The sequence below is a fragment of the Vicugna pacos genome, chromosome 20 (assembly GCF_048564905.1).
Source record: "Vicugna pacos chromosome 20, VicPac4, whole genome shotgun sequence".
Lineage (NCBI taxonomy): Eukaryota > Metazoa > Chordata > Mammalia > Artiodactyla > Camelidae > Vicugna > Vicugna pacos.
The window spans coordinates 21,082,770-21,097,726 of record NC_133006.1 but is presented as its reverse complement, the minus strand read 5'-3'; the positions used below and the strand labels follow the sequence as shown (position 1 = coordinate 21,097,726).

Here is a 14,957-nt window from a genome sequence, read left to right as displayed (position 1 = left end):
GTTGTCCTCCTCTGTCCCTGCACTGTACACACCCACAGGTACACACCCACAACACAGCAACAGCAATTCATGTCTGAAACAAATGCTTCTCACAAGAAGAACAAAAATAACCTCCTGGGCAGATTGTGGTGTAAATATATAAAAGGTCTGTGGGGTCAAATAGGTCTCTCACATATCTGCCTTTGAATGGGATTGAAGTTTAGGAAAGAGAAAACCACAGAAGGCTTGTCTACTTAGTGTAAACATTTGAGTCATTTAAAACTTGGCTAAAGGCTTAAGTGATAAATTCCTGCTTTATAATCAGCTTTCATAAATATTAAACTAGTGAGAAATGGGTGAAGAGCAGGGACATGCTTTGTATGCATTTTGTATAAGCTGAGAATAATTTCTGGTCAAGGATTTGGGGGTTGGTCCTGGTATCATCTGAAATGGTAGCCGAGGGGACCCTTGGCCCTTGAATCCCTCCATGAGAAGTGAAGTGGCAGCAGCAGGGAGGGCACTCTTCCAGACCAGGTCCCAGAGGCCTCGCCCTTTCCAGCAAGCTGTCCAGTTGGAGGCATGATGTCATCAGGAGAAATGCTGATTGGTTCAGCTCCGCGGAGGCTTTGGTTGCTATTAACTCTTGAGGGTTGGGTGTGCAAGAATGACTGAGACGTAAAACAGAAAGATTAGGGCTTGAGTTTCTGCTAAACTTTCCATGCTAAACTTTCCACACTCTGCAGTGTGGATTGTTCCTTATTATGTGAACAAGCATGCTGTGTAGTCCTTTTTGCTGATCCTAGCCCTCCCACTCTAACCAAGAATGTGATACTCCTACCTCTGGGGACAAATTGGAGCCTAGATTGCCAATTTGAGATGCTTCTGGGTGTATACAGGAGTCACAACCTTTATGCTAGAACCTCTAAATTTCCCTTGGTTTTAAGTGGCTTGGTAAGATTGAGGGTATTTTTTTGTTTTCTAGTTTTCTTCGTATTTTAAAAATAATCTCCCTTATTTTATAGGCAGGCCTGAATAAACAGTTTTCGCCTTGTTATCTGGTAAGTCAGGCGATTTTTGTTAGCCTAGATTTTAAAAAAGGGGGGCATTTCCGTGGCCTTGATGCTAACAGAAGAAACATGATGGTGTTGTGGATAAGCTGGAGTCCTGGCTCTGCAGTTAGCTCTGAGAGAAGATGGGTGTGTTCAACCCTGACCCATCCCCACCAAGCCGCCCTCCACAGTCTCTTGGTGACCTCAGACCTCTCACTGGCCAGCTTACTGGAAGGGCAAGGCAGCTCGGACCTGGCCTGGAAGGGTGCCCTCCCTGCTGCTGCCTTTCACGTTTCATCCTGAGCATCTGGGACCCTGATTTTTATTTCTTTCCTCATTTTCATACTTTTCTCTGCTTATCCAGAGTTCCTCATTGGTACTTTCCCTGTCTTTGTACTCATCCTGCTTCTTTCTTTTCTTTTCTTTTCTTTTTTTTTTTTTTTGCCTTCTGGTTCTTTACCCCTTTTCATCTGTGCTCTTTCCTGTCTTTTTACTTTCTTCCTTCTTTTCTCTTGTATTTTTCCTTTTCATTCTTATTTTTACTGGTGGCATCAAGAGAAGCTTTCCTAATAGCCTTTCATTCTCAGCCTTCTCCACCAGGATTTTCCTATTATTTTCTCTTTTTAACGTTTTTGCCAGGGTTTACCCATTTTTATATTCTACACCTCACTTTACTACTTGCGGTGATAGCTCACCCCTCCCCCACATTGCCCCCCCCCAACTGTCTGCCCCTGGTCTTTTGACAGTCTAGTTCCATTTAGCTGCAGCAAGACAGGCACCGTCAAGCACCACGCAAAGATTCTGTGGTATGTGTGAAATCACAAGCAAGATGAGAATGTCCCTTTTCTCCTCTTTTTTTTTTTTGTTTCATTACATTTTGTTTTTTAATACCAGACCCAGAGTGCTGGTGTCAGTGAATGTGGGTGAATATATGAGAAGAATTTGGTCTTTATTCCAGTGCGTATAAATGCTGAGAATCAGAGAAAGAAACATTTTCTGGGACATTCTTTATACACTTTGGTTCTGGCTTTGTATCTCTTCCTTCTTTTTTTCCAGTAACAGCATCAATGGGATACAGACTGAGTGATTTTATATAATTTAGGGAATAGTAGTTGATCTTATGTTATTCTAAGCAATTGTGTTTGGGAAACAAGTAGAGGTATTTTCACATAATTGGCAATAATAGAAAATTGAGGTATAGTTTTATTATAATTATACATTAACTCAAGTAATTTGCTGAGTCCCTGCCTTGTTCTAGGTACTGTTCTAAACACTGGAGTTGAGCAGTGAACAGAACACCCTGCCTCATGGAACTAACTTTCTAGAAGACTAGAGAGGAAAGAAAACTAAAAGAAGGCAAAATGTAAAATGCATAGTAGGCTGGTTGGTGATGAGACTGCTGATGAAAAGATTAAAGCTGAGAAGAGGGCTAGAACTGGGTCGGGGCCACAGTTGGGTGGGGCAGCCTGCGAAGGGCCTCTGGGGAGAGAGGGAGCCGTGCGGGGGCAGGGACAAGCAGAGCTACTGAGCTGCTTCCTCTGTTTGTACACAGTTATTTCTGCTGTAAGAGAGGTTTAAAATTCCATTTTACACTTGCATTGTCCTACAAATATACCTTATTACCTATATTTTATTTTGAACTTTCTTTCTCTTTCGCCACGACTGCCACCTGCTACTTTTCTCCTCTTAATTTTTGCCCCTGATTTTTTTCTGTTAAATTGTGTTGGGTGACTTTTTAAACATGCATATATACATACCTATGTGCATATGCGCATACGCACATACATATTTTGTAAACTGTTGAATTAGCATGAAATCAGAATTTCTAAGAATTTCTCATAGTTCATCCTTGTCCTTGTCATCCTGGGCAAGAATCATCGGGTGGGTTCTGACAGAGGGATTGGGCTCTAGGTCATTGTCTTAGAAAATACATTTCTATAAGTGCATCACAGGCTCAGAGCAGAAATAAAATCTTAAAACCAGGATTATAAAGCAAAGGGAAGGGAATTCAAAATTATTTAGACCAGAAAATGGCCAGGAGTCTGAAAACAGGAGACCCTTTGAGAGGAGGATGGCACAGTCCTCAGTGTTCGGGGAGTCAAGGCCAGTGAGTGGGTATCAGCACCATCCTCTGGAACACAGAACCGTGCTTGCTGATGCCCTTGGGAGGCACCTTAAGGGCTGGTGGCCTGATTAATCTTAAATGCTTCTTCTCAGGAACCAAGCCCACGGGCTCCAAACAGTTAATTACAGTCAGAGTGTTAGATGCTGGTGGCCTCAGATATTCTCTGACCCTTGGTGGACTTAGGGAGCTTATTAGACACCAGGTACAGAGATTGTCTTTTTGTGCATATGTGCACGCATGTATGGGTGGGGAGTGTGAGTCCTGTGTTATTTCAGATGATGAATCACTTACATCTGTCTGGTGTGTCTTGCTGGGGGCCAGCCATTCCCAGGGACTGTGGTTGCCTGGTTAGTGAATGGGTAGTGCATGCAGGCATCTAAGTCTGGTTCAAGTTGACATGCCAGACATTTTGATGTCTCTGGTCTGTCCTTGTTCCTTCCCAGTAAATCTGCTCAGGTGACCTGCTGCTGGCTGCTTTAGCTCTCATCATCTGTGGCTCACACAGAGCCCCATGAAGTAGAGCAAAAGCAGCTGACTCACAGCATTCTCACAGGACAACTGTGTTTCTGTGTTTTTCCCTCCTTGAAATGAACAGACCCCAGAGAAGTTTGGTTTGTTCAGAGATGTGCTGTGCGGTCAGAGTGGCAGCTCAGTAATTACCTGACCAGATAGTGAGGGGCAAGCTTTTAATTATATAAGACCCTAGGAAAGCAATTAACCTGGACCTCACTTGGGCTTCCTTTGGAATTTGTGACCCTCAGTAATAACACAGAGCTCTTTTCTGGATGCCGGTGTTGTGCCAACACCCTCAAAAATGTCATTTCCTATCTCAGCTCTGCGTTTTCACGGAAGGCTGCCCTCCCTGCCTAAGATTCCTTTACTTTCCTTTGTCCTACTTTCCCCCATAGTTGTTCCTTTTCAGTGCCACCAGGTGAGTAGCCAGCAGGTAAGAGGAATGTTCATGGCCTAAAGATTCTGGGCAGGGCCAAGATGCTGAGCACTCTTTCCCAGGCATCCTGTCCTGTCTTACTTGTGAGCTCTAATAACCCAGTCTCCAGTGCCACAGGACCCACCTGTCCATAACTCAAAGCAGCCTGTTTATTTATTTGGACAGGTGGAAAACTGCCTACGCTCACTAGGGGCCTACAAATGACAGTTTGTCTGGCAGTCTGTTCTTCCCTGTCCTGATTTAAACAACCAGGAAGCCATTGTAAACTCAGTTGAAATGGTATGGTTTGTATAAATGTTCCAGTTCCTTTCTGCTCTAGAGCTAGCTATTTTCAACAGAACCTCCCCCAAAACCATGGGAGTGCCTTGTGTGTTATGCAGTTGGGCACACCGGCCTGGGTTTTGCTGCTGGGGAAATAGCTTCCCTTCCAGACACCTGGAAGGTGAATGATCCTGGAGAAGTTTATCTTCAGGGGCTAGCCCAGCCCTCTGTGCTGGCCCATAAAACCGGAGAGAATATCGTGGAACTTGGGGTGCAGTGGCAGAGGAGTGCACTGCAAGGGTGGGAACAGCCAAGCCCCAAGGTCCTGAGCTGCTCTGGGCCCTTGGAGGGAATATTTGAATTAACCTCCACGTCCAACTGTGGGTAGAAGTCTAGGCCAGAAGTCTGGAAATGGAATTTTTGTACCTTGGGAATTTTTTGAAAAGTTATAGTACCTGAATACGGCTAGCATTTAAAAGGTACTGAAGAGTACATGATTTTTAAAGAGTCTCCCTCCCTCTCTGGTCCCCAGGCACCCAGTTCCTATACCAAGTTTTTCGAGTATCCCTTCTGAAATAGTCTGTGCATCTGTAAGCATTTCAGACACGTTGGGTATTTTTTCTTCTTGTTAACATAAATGGTGCCATGTTATGCATACTGCTCTGAGTCTCACTTTTTTCATGTAATAATATTTTTTGGAAAATCATTCCAGTTACATATGAAATGTTTCCTTTTCATTTTTATACCTCATAGCATCCATGTTATCATTTATCATAAAGTTTCCTATAGATGCACATTCTGGATGTAACCAAGTTTTTACTAATTAAAAGTAATACTGCAGTGCATTTCCTTATACAAAATTATTTTAAGATAAATTTCCAGAAGGTGAACAGGTATTTTTAAGAGCTTATGCATGTTAAATTTACCCTCATCTACACAGAGCCTGTTTCTCTACACCTTACCAGTCTGGGGGTTGTCAGCTTTTTTTATCTTTTTGGTTAGCAGATTGGTATTGTTATTTTAGTATAGTTTTAAAGTGAGTGTCTTTTATTAAGAGTGAGGTAGTATCTTTTCAGAAACACTTTTCTGGATTCTGCTTGTTCCTTTTCTTTTTTTAATTGTTGAATTGATCTCTTTTCATTTGTAGAAGCTCTTTATGTTTGAAGAAATTGACTGTGATATGAGTTGTTTGGCTTTGTTTATGGTATTTAGTATTTTATTTTTTAACATGCAGAAATTATAAATTTTTATATAGCTGAATCTTTCAGTTTTTTCTTCAATGACTTTTTTTTAAACTAAGGCTTTATGTCCTAGTTAAAAGTACTTTCCTTACGATAAGAATACCCCCCCAAAAAAAAGATTTTTGAATTTTCTTCTTGTACTTTTATAGTTTCAGTTTTTATTTCACTTAATTTTTTTTTCACTTAAAAATCTTTATTTTTTCTGGAATTGTTTTTAAGTTTGTTTTTATACAAGGAATGATGAACATTCAGTTGACTTTTTCCCAACTTTGTTGAGGTAAGATAGAATTGTAGGATCCTTAAGGTATACAATGTGATGATTTAATATGCATACACAATCTGAAAGTACTCCCCCCATTGTGTTAATACATCCCTCACCCTACATATTTACCTTTTTGTGTGCATGTGAGAGAATGTTTATGTTCTACTCTGTTAGCAAATTTCAATTATATAGTGCAGTGTTAATAGCTGTAATCATTATGGCATACATTAGGTCCTCTATTCATCTTATAACTGAAAGTTTATACCCTTTTATCAGCTTTTCCTATTTCCCCTGGTTCTGTGAGGGTTTTTTTGTTTTTGTTTTTGTTTTTTAAGTTTCCACACATAAGTGATGCCTTGAGTCATTTGTCTTTCTTTTTCTTGGCTTATTTCACTTAGCAAAATACCTTCCAGGTTCATCCATGTTGTATGACATGATAGGATTTCCTTCTTTTTTAAGGCTGAATAATATTAAATTGTATAATATTTTAATTCACAATATTATGATCTGTTTTTATAAAATGAAAAAGTAATGTTCCACATTTTCTTTATTTGTTCTATCAGCGGGCTTGGGTTGTTTCTATACATTGGCTATTGTCAATAATGCTGCCAAGAACATGGGAATACAGATATCTCTTTGAGATAATGATTTTACTTCCTTTGTATATTTACCCAGAAGTGAGACTGCTGAATCTTATAGTAGTTCTGTTTCCCATAGTGGCTGTACTAGCTCACATTCCCACCAACGGTGTACAAGGGTTTGTACACTATTTTCTCCACATCCTCACCAACACTTTTGTCTTTTTGATAACAGCCATTCTGATAGATGTGAGGAGATATCTCACTGTGGTTCTGATTTGCATTTTCCTAATGCTTAATGATGTTGAGCACCTTTTCATGTAACCGTTGGTCATTTGTATGTATTCTTTGGAAAAATGTCTGTCTATGTCTTTTGCACATTTTTAAATTGAGTTATTTGAGGCTTTTTGCTATTGAGTTGAATGAGTTCTTTGTATATTTTAGATATTAGCCCCTTATTAGCTATGTTGTTTGCAAATATTTTTTCCCATTCCATTAGTTACCTTTTCATTTTGTTACTGATTGATTTCCTTTACTGTGCAGAAGCTTTTTAGTTCGATATAATCCCACTTGTTTGTTTTTGCTTTTGTTGCCTTTGCTTTTGGCGTCAAATCCAAAAAATCGTTGCCAAGACCAAACATCCTGTTGGTTTTTATGACAACTATTTGATCTTGCCCACTATTTGATTTAGGTTTCCAAGTGAAGAAATTAAAGTTTGAGAGCTGAAATGACTTGCCTAAGATGTTGAAGTTGTTAAATGAGGGAAGCCAGTTGGAGCTTCTAAGCCTTGATGAGATTGTTGTTAGCATATAGGTGAGCTGAATTTTTGTTTTGACATTAATTAGCAGTTACTCTTCAGTTCCTCTCATTTAAACCCAAATTATTGCAGCACTATTTTACTTTTCTCCCCAACTCCAGAAAAAAAATTTAGTCTAGATTGTATAAAGGAAAGTAGTTTGAAAGAGAGAACTCCTGGGGAAAAGCATAGATTTTCCTTTTCACTATTAAGGTTCAAAGCACTTCTTCCCTTTACTGATGTCTGGGATGGAAGACTGTTAGGTGTTTCTTTTGTGACTTACAGAGTGATATGGTGATTTCTAGCGAATTCTCAAATCAAGAAATTGGAAGAAACCTGAGTTACAGTGTTGTCCAGCTGCCTTATGAACAAAGTCATTTCCATGGCCCCTGAAGTGATCTTCAGGCCTTTGCTTGGAATCCCCAGGTGACCCCCTTTTGCCATCCGCCATTACTTGTGTGAAACTGTGGACACTCCTTTCTCATTCCCAGCTAAAATCTGACTGCCACCCCATCAGTTCTGGTTCTACCTTGTGGATCACGCACACTGTCCTGCTTAACAGCTCTGCAGATATTTGATGCTGCAATTATGTCATCCCACCTTCAAAGCTTCTCATTTCCTTGCCAGGTACCTCAGTTCCTTCTCCCTCTCCTCAGATGTCTTGTTCTCAGACTGCTTCTGTCCTGGCTGTTCTCTGAAGGCGTCCAGGTCATCAGGTCCTCCTGAAGTTGTATGACATCATTAAAGGTTGTGTTAACTGTTTTTGATGAGCTTTTATTTGTCACATGCCATCTGGTAATGCTTTGTCAGGGAGTTTGATGTGCTTCCTGCTCTCCTGAAAAATTAAGGGGATCAGTTTGTCAGTGAGCCCAAACCAAGGACGGTATGCATGACTCTTCCAGAGCCCCCATGTCCCCCTCAGGAGGCCATACAGAAAGCTGCTCTGGGGAGTGACTGAGAGCTGCTTGTTGCCTTGTGGAGCTTCTGCCTGTGCTTCCTGCCTGGGACATAGGGCTCAACTTTGTCCCTGTTGTGCTTTTTGGCCAAATCAATGTAGGTCTTCCCTGTACCCCATCAAGGAACAGTGACTCTGCCTACTCTCTGCCTAACGGCAGAGTCATCCTGCCTAGTCCTTGTCTCAGACCATCTCAGGCATTGTTTCGCAGCTACAGGACTCACCACAACCTTAATTTGTAGATTAAGATGCTTTTGTACCAGTTTTTCTGTTTAACTCAATAGGATAGAGGAGAACTGGGAAAACTTGTGTATAAATGACTGCCAGGCTTGGCCCCCTAAACAGTGTCCCAAGCCCTCATGTACCCTTGACTCTGAACTCTTCCTCTTCTCCCCATCCTGTGTCAGTCACTAAGGTGTCCTCCCAGAATCTCTCCCCTTCCTCTCTGTTCCCACCTGCCTTCCTGGTATCACCGCACCAGCCACCTTCTCAGTATTCTGCCCACCTCTAGACTTTGCCTCTAGTCCATCTTACGTGTGGTTGCCCTGTCACTTTCCTGAATATTTTGTATTATCTCCCCTGACTGGAAACCTTCCTTGGTGCCCTACTGCTTTAGTACAAAGTCCAAATTCCTCAGCCTGGATTCATGGTTCTCCAGGGAATGACCCTGTTCCAGCTTCTGTACTTGGCTTTCTCTCTTATCTTCTCCTCTGTTTTTCTGGTTCCAGTCAATTCCTTTACCCACTGTTTTCCTCTACACTTTGGCTTATGCCTTTTCCCCTACTGGAATGGCTGTCTCCATTTCTTCTTGAAATGCCACCCTTCTTTAACGGCTTGCTCACTCATTCATCCAACACATTCATTGAGAGCCTACATGTGCTCATTGTTCTAGGTGCTGGGCAGACAGAAGTGAAATAGTAAACAAAATAGACACTTAACGCAGCTTCTGAGAGACTTGCAGACAAAAGAGAGAGACATATTAAACAAATACAAACAACAACAACTATATATATATATATATATATATATATATATATATATATATAGTCCCAAATAAAGTTAAGTGCTCTTGAAGAAAAAGAATAAAGTGCTGTGAGAGATGGGAGGTAGAGAGGCTCAGGTCAGATTGAAGGAGTTAGCCTGGCAAAGAGTGGTGAGGACCGGGGGCCCCGTTCCGGGGACCAGTCTCTGGCTCGAAACCTGCCCTCTCGCAGCCTGCAGTTGCAGAGGCCTTTCCCCTGGTGGTTCTCTCCTCAGGCACTGATTTGGCACTTTGGGCATTGCTGATCTTGTTTTTTGTGCACGGCCTGTCTCCCTAACCAGATTAGAGACATTTCCAGGACAGTAATCACAGTTCATTTTTACAAGCCCATAAGCTCCCCAGCCCAAAAGGGGCACTTAGAAATATGTAGGAAGGATGTCAGAGATCCTGAGTCCTTAAAATGTCGTGGTCACTCCAAAGGGCTCAGGGTTTGCATTGTTCAGGACCTTGCCATGCTTGGGCCCAGGTATCTTTCTTTTTCTTCTGGAGGGAGAGAATAATTAAGTCCTTCTCCAGCTCACCCTTCCATTTTGCATTTTATTTTCTTTTTCATTCCCTAGTAATGTAATAGCTCCTTTATACCGCAACTAAGAAATTCTACAGAATATCCAGAATCATTTGCTTCACAGATGGGAGCAGAGAAATTTATGGATTTCAGGAGAGGTTTATTGCCAGTATTTTATGGATTTCTCACATAATTTGATAGATTAGCCCCCCCCCTTCCATTTTTTAAGTTGAAAATGTTTTGCTAAAACATTCTTATTTGGAAAGAGGATATTGAGTTTTACATCTAAATGCCAATATAAGTTTTAAGCTAACTATCTATTGCCCACCCCTTCCCCCCATACATAAAATAGTTAACATTTGTAAAGAATGTTGGAGATAAAAGCCACCTTGCAGGTGTTGCAGTGGGTATTATAGCTCTTTTTGTTTTCAAGTATTATACATTTAAGTCAAGAACAGAAATAGGTTTGGCCAGTCTTTGGCCTCTAATCTTTTAAATTAGATTGAGAGGAGAAAAGAACAAACATCGGTAAATTTCAATTAAAATATCAGCTCCTGCCCAGGTAGCTCCATCTGTCCCTGTGGGTCTCCAGAAGGACTCCGCAGTAGAGTGACTGCATAACTCACTGAATCCTCAGCTGGGTCCATGTGTTTAAAGCCATTTACAGGCTTTATGGGCACTTACCTGATAGAGCAGAAGAGTTAACATCTCTGACATATATGGTACTGGTGGAATTGATTAGTCTAAAAAGGAAATTTCCAAAAGCCCATTTTTTAAAAATCAGAAATACTGCTGCTGGTCCAGAATGAAGGTTCTTGATGCATCTCCCTGTTGGGGCATTAAGTCAGAGTTCTGGCCATGCTCCAGTTCAGATAATGCTGTTTCTCTGGGCTAAATCCCTCCTGAAGGTTCAATTAGATTCAGCCTTTTTTCATCCTGGGCAACCATTTGAGAACTGCCAGTTTCTAAGGCCAGAGCTTAGTGATGGATGCATTTGTTTCACTGCTGACAAAGATTTCAGTGTAAAATCTCCCAGACCCTTGAGGATGGAAAGAGAGACTAATCTCAGTGAAGAACGAGGCTGCTGGTCCTCATGCGGAGATGCAGTAACTTGCTCTGGAAGGGGTTCACTTGCCCCAATAGACCTGAGCAGACGGCACATTGCATCTTGTTCCAGCCCCACTTCTGAGAGAGAACTGCCCTAAGTGCTTTATTTGAAGTTATCAGTGGAGGGAGCACCCAGAGTTCCTTTGGGCAGTCTTTCCACAAGGGAACATTTACTGGTGATGCAGGAAAACAGATGTGGGGTGTGAGAAGGGCCATGTCCCAGGCTTCGCTTGAGCCCCTGGGATTTGCCCCACCAAGTGTGGGTCCTTGGCTTCGCACAGGAAGGAATTCAAGATCAATAGAGGAGAGAATGAGAAAAGATCCAGAGGAGAAAAGCCTTGGGCTTGGTGGGCTCCTTCATGGCTAGAGAGCTGGTCTCTGCTAGATCCTGCAAACAGTGTCCGCTGCCACCTAAGGGCTACTTGAATCTGCATGGCTCGGGAGAAACCCCCTGCCACCCTCCGAAGAGAGGGGAGCCATAACCCAATAGGCGGATTGAGATTATGCCCTTTGAGCCCTGTTTCTTTATGTAAATGCCCCACACTGGGCACCAGAGATATGATGCAGGAAAACAGATGTGGCACGTGAGAAGGGCCGTGTGCCAGGCTTCGGTTGAGCCCCTGGAACGTGCCCCGCCAAGCGTGGGTCCTTGGCTTCGCGCAGGAAAGAATTCAAGAGCGAGCCACGGTTCAGTAAAGGTAGACTTATTCACGGAGATACATTGAAAGGCAAGAGAAAGGCCACGAGATGTGGGGGTTGGGTGCTCAGATTAAAAGTAGGTACACATTCTATAGACAGAATGTGGGCCAGAGATGGCCGAGGTGCTGGTTTTTATGGGCTTGGTGGCTTCATATGCTAATAAGTGGAAGGACCAGTCTGAGTAGCCTGTGGAAGGGGTTGGGATTCCCAGGAAGTTGGCCATTTCCCACTCTTCGACCTTTTGTGGCTAGCCTTGGGACTGCCATGGTGCCTGTGGGTGTGTTATTCACCGTGTTAATATATTACAGTGAGCGTATAATGATGCTCAGGATCTACTAGAAGTTAAAGCTCTCATCATCCTGAGCCTCAAGGCTTACTGGGGACTGAATCTTTCACCATTTTAATGTTAATTGCTGTAGCATTCCTTGAATGGCTGTGCCCTGCCCCCTTCCATCCTGTCTCACTAGGTCTCAACCTGGCTTGTGAAAATTGCTGCATTTGGGGAGCATTGTTTTCCCCCACCAAGTTTGTGACTATGCCCTTGATTTAGTTTTGACAATGCTTCTTACTTGTATTAATTAAAATACATTTCCAAGGCTTTGTATGCTTAACATTACTTGGGCCAGTATCATTGTATCATTTGCTCAGTTTTATGTAATACGGTAGTTGTGTCTGTATTTTCTCAGCTTTGAGCTGGAAAAGGAAATGCAGCATCGTAAGTCTGAGGCGAGCTTGGTTAGAGGCAGTCAGATCTACAAAGGCGAGGGCTCTGTGTCCAAGGAAAGGAAGCCTGAGCTGAGAGTATGATGCCTGTGAAATCACAGCAGGGCTAAATAGGTTGAGCACAGCCTCGTTCCTAAATCCCAGCATAATGAGATAAAACAGAGGCAGAAACTTGGTGGTGGTATATTAGAATGGATCGAGAAGACAGCTCGCTTTACATGGGTGACAGTAAGCCTGTGGGACTCATTACCCTGTGAGTAGGTGGCAAACGTTGGCTTAGAAACCATCTCGCTATGAGTAACAGGCGGAAAGGCACTGCTGGCCTCCCCGGAGCCCTTTCTCGGCCGCACTGCCACTGGCTGTCCAGGCGGGCTGAACGTCCACTTAGTCAGCAGGTATTCACTAGGTGCCAGCCCCGTGCCAGGCACTGTGCCAGGGGCTGCGTGCAGGGGTGCAGGTAAAGGACGTAGTTCCTTCTCCTAGGGAGCTTCTGGGAAGGAGGTCTGTGGCTCTGCCTTCTGTATTAAGGAGAGGTTCAGGGCGGCAGTCTGACTGAAGGTAGGGGCTTGTCTTAATGATATGCTTCACTATTTTACTTAAGTTTTATGTGTTAATTTAACAAAAATAGCCTTCTCAATATGCTTTTATTTATATCTTATGTGAGACTAAGAAAACGTTAGTTGTTTATATATAAAAGAATTTTCTGTTTCTTTTGGTTGGCTTGGCAGGGGGTACATGTGCCCCAGGCCCATGGTCCCCTCCTTGATACTGCCATTTTAACCTTAATGCCACATTTCCTATGAGTCTTGGGGTAGCTGTTTGTTTTAACTGAGTTCCTTTCTTCCTCAAGGCCGGCCGCATACTGATTGGATGTTGCCAATCTGAGTTGGTCAGAAATCAGACAGCCTCACTTTCTTCAGTTCCATGGTTGACTTGTTGGTGATTCTGAGCAAGTTGTGGTTATCTCTGGGTATCAGTTTCTCTATCTGTAAAATAGAATAAAACAAGAGTGTTTCCTGCAGGTTCTCCATGGAATCTGGAAGGTCAGTGCTTTACTGGGGACACATCAGGAGATTGGTGCAGAAGCCAGGCCTCTCAGAACTACAGAGTGGTGTCATCAGCGGCTGCCCTTCACAGGTGGCTGCCCCGCCTCTCCGCTGGCATCCTGCTTTGCATTCAGAACAGGAAAGCTGTTAGCACAGGGCTCATTTAAAACCTCAGTTGAGGAGGTTATCATAGCATCCTTAATTCCAGCGAGCGGCTCCAGTTTTCCCTTCAGCAGTTGGAGTGATTATATGTCATAATATTATCAGGGGAGTACCAATTATGAACATGGATTTCATGCTGGGTGCTTTTAAATTCATTGGTTGATATTGGGCATAGTACTGACCTACCTTGGCAGCACCTTTAATTGGGGCGTTCGTTGAATCAAATTGCACTGACCAGGGCCAGGACTGCTGCCAGGGCTTCACCTGCCCTGTCACAGTCGGCCTGTTGAAACAGCTGGGATCTTACCAACATTTCTTATCATGCTGCTCACACAGCCAGGCAGAATATTTTTGTTTTGAGCCACATACTGGTTTGATTCATTGGCAAATGTCAGAGCTGGAAGGTTCCCAAAATGTGAGTTATCTCCTTTACAGGTTATAAAGGTTGTGACCTACCCAGAGTCTCACCAGACCTTTGACAGTGCCCAAACCTCTGTTGCCTAGCAACATCCTTGGCACAGAGTGGGCACTCACTCTGACTGAACAAAGGAGCAAACCCAGATCTCCTGGGATTCATTTGAGTAACAGAGTTAATTTTATCTCTTGGTTGAAACTGTCAGCATACTGAATTGGATTTTGGTTCAGTGACAGTATTAGAAGATTCCACCTGTTTTCTTGATGCAGAGTGTCAACCTTTCATGTTGCAAATGCCAGCTGGAAAGTTTGACCTTGTAGTTGGTTCTTTCCCAGATTATGGCACTTTAAAATGGTGGTTCTCAAAGTGTGATTACAGAACAGCAGCATCAGCTTCACCTGAAAACTTTCTAGAATGCATATTCCTCGCTTCTCCCCAGACTTACTGAATTAGACGCTTCAGGGGGAGCCCAGCAGCCAAGGTTGTAACTTGCTGTCTGGGTGATTCCATGCACACTGAAGCTTGACAGCCTCTGCTTTAAGAGGTAAGTCTCAGGTGTGTTTCCTCCAGTTGTGAACAGACTATGCAATGGAGCACCCAGTTGTGAACACACAAGAACTATGTGGGAATGCAGAACACTAGTAACGGAATAAAATGTGATGCGTGTTTTTTCTGACACGTTTAATATGGCTGTGATAATTATTGTGCTAGTGGTAATTAGGGAAATGAAAAGCAGTTCATATAAATGGCTATAATGAGAATTACCCAGGCAAATCAAGTCTTTATCATTTTTTTCCCTTAGTAACTTTCTAGTATCTGAAAGTGGCCACACTGTTAGCAATTTCCTTCCTTAAAAAGATATGCATCCTCATTCGTGGTTGAAATTTGGCTCCAATTTCCCCATTGCTGGGGTTCCCTGTGACCATCTGTCTTGGGTTTTGTTTCCCCCAAAGCAGTATCTGTATGCAAATAGAGGATCCCAGGAAGCAGTGGTAGGGAAGTGAGATGGTTTGTTATCAAGGGATCACCACTCTGGGCCTGGGCAAGACCTACCAGGGAACAC

General features: G+C 42.9%; 1 protein-coding gene and 1 long non-coding RNA gene across 10 annotated transcripts in view; one reads left to right on the top strand and one right to left on the bottom strand.

Moving 5' to 3' along the window:
* Positions 1-14,957, top strand: part of ANKS1A (ankyrin repeat and sterile alpha motif domain containing 1A) — a 176,029-nt gene that overhangs the window by 113,304 nt on the left and 47,768 nt on the right. The gene's annotated exons all lie outside the window — the stretch shown is intronic.
* Positions 12,897-13,930, bottom strand: LOC140687718 (uncharacterized). Its single transcript, XR_012062203.1, has 2 exons — positions 13,666-13,930; positions 12,897-13,257 (listed from the first exon to the last, which is right to left on the bottom strand). It is a non-coding gene; the product is annotated as an uncharacterized lncRNA (long non-coding RNA).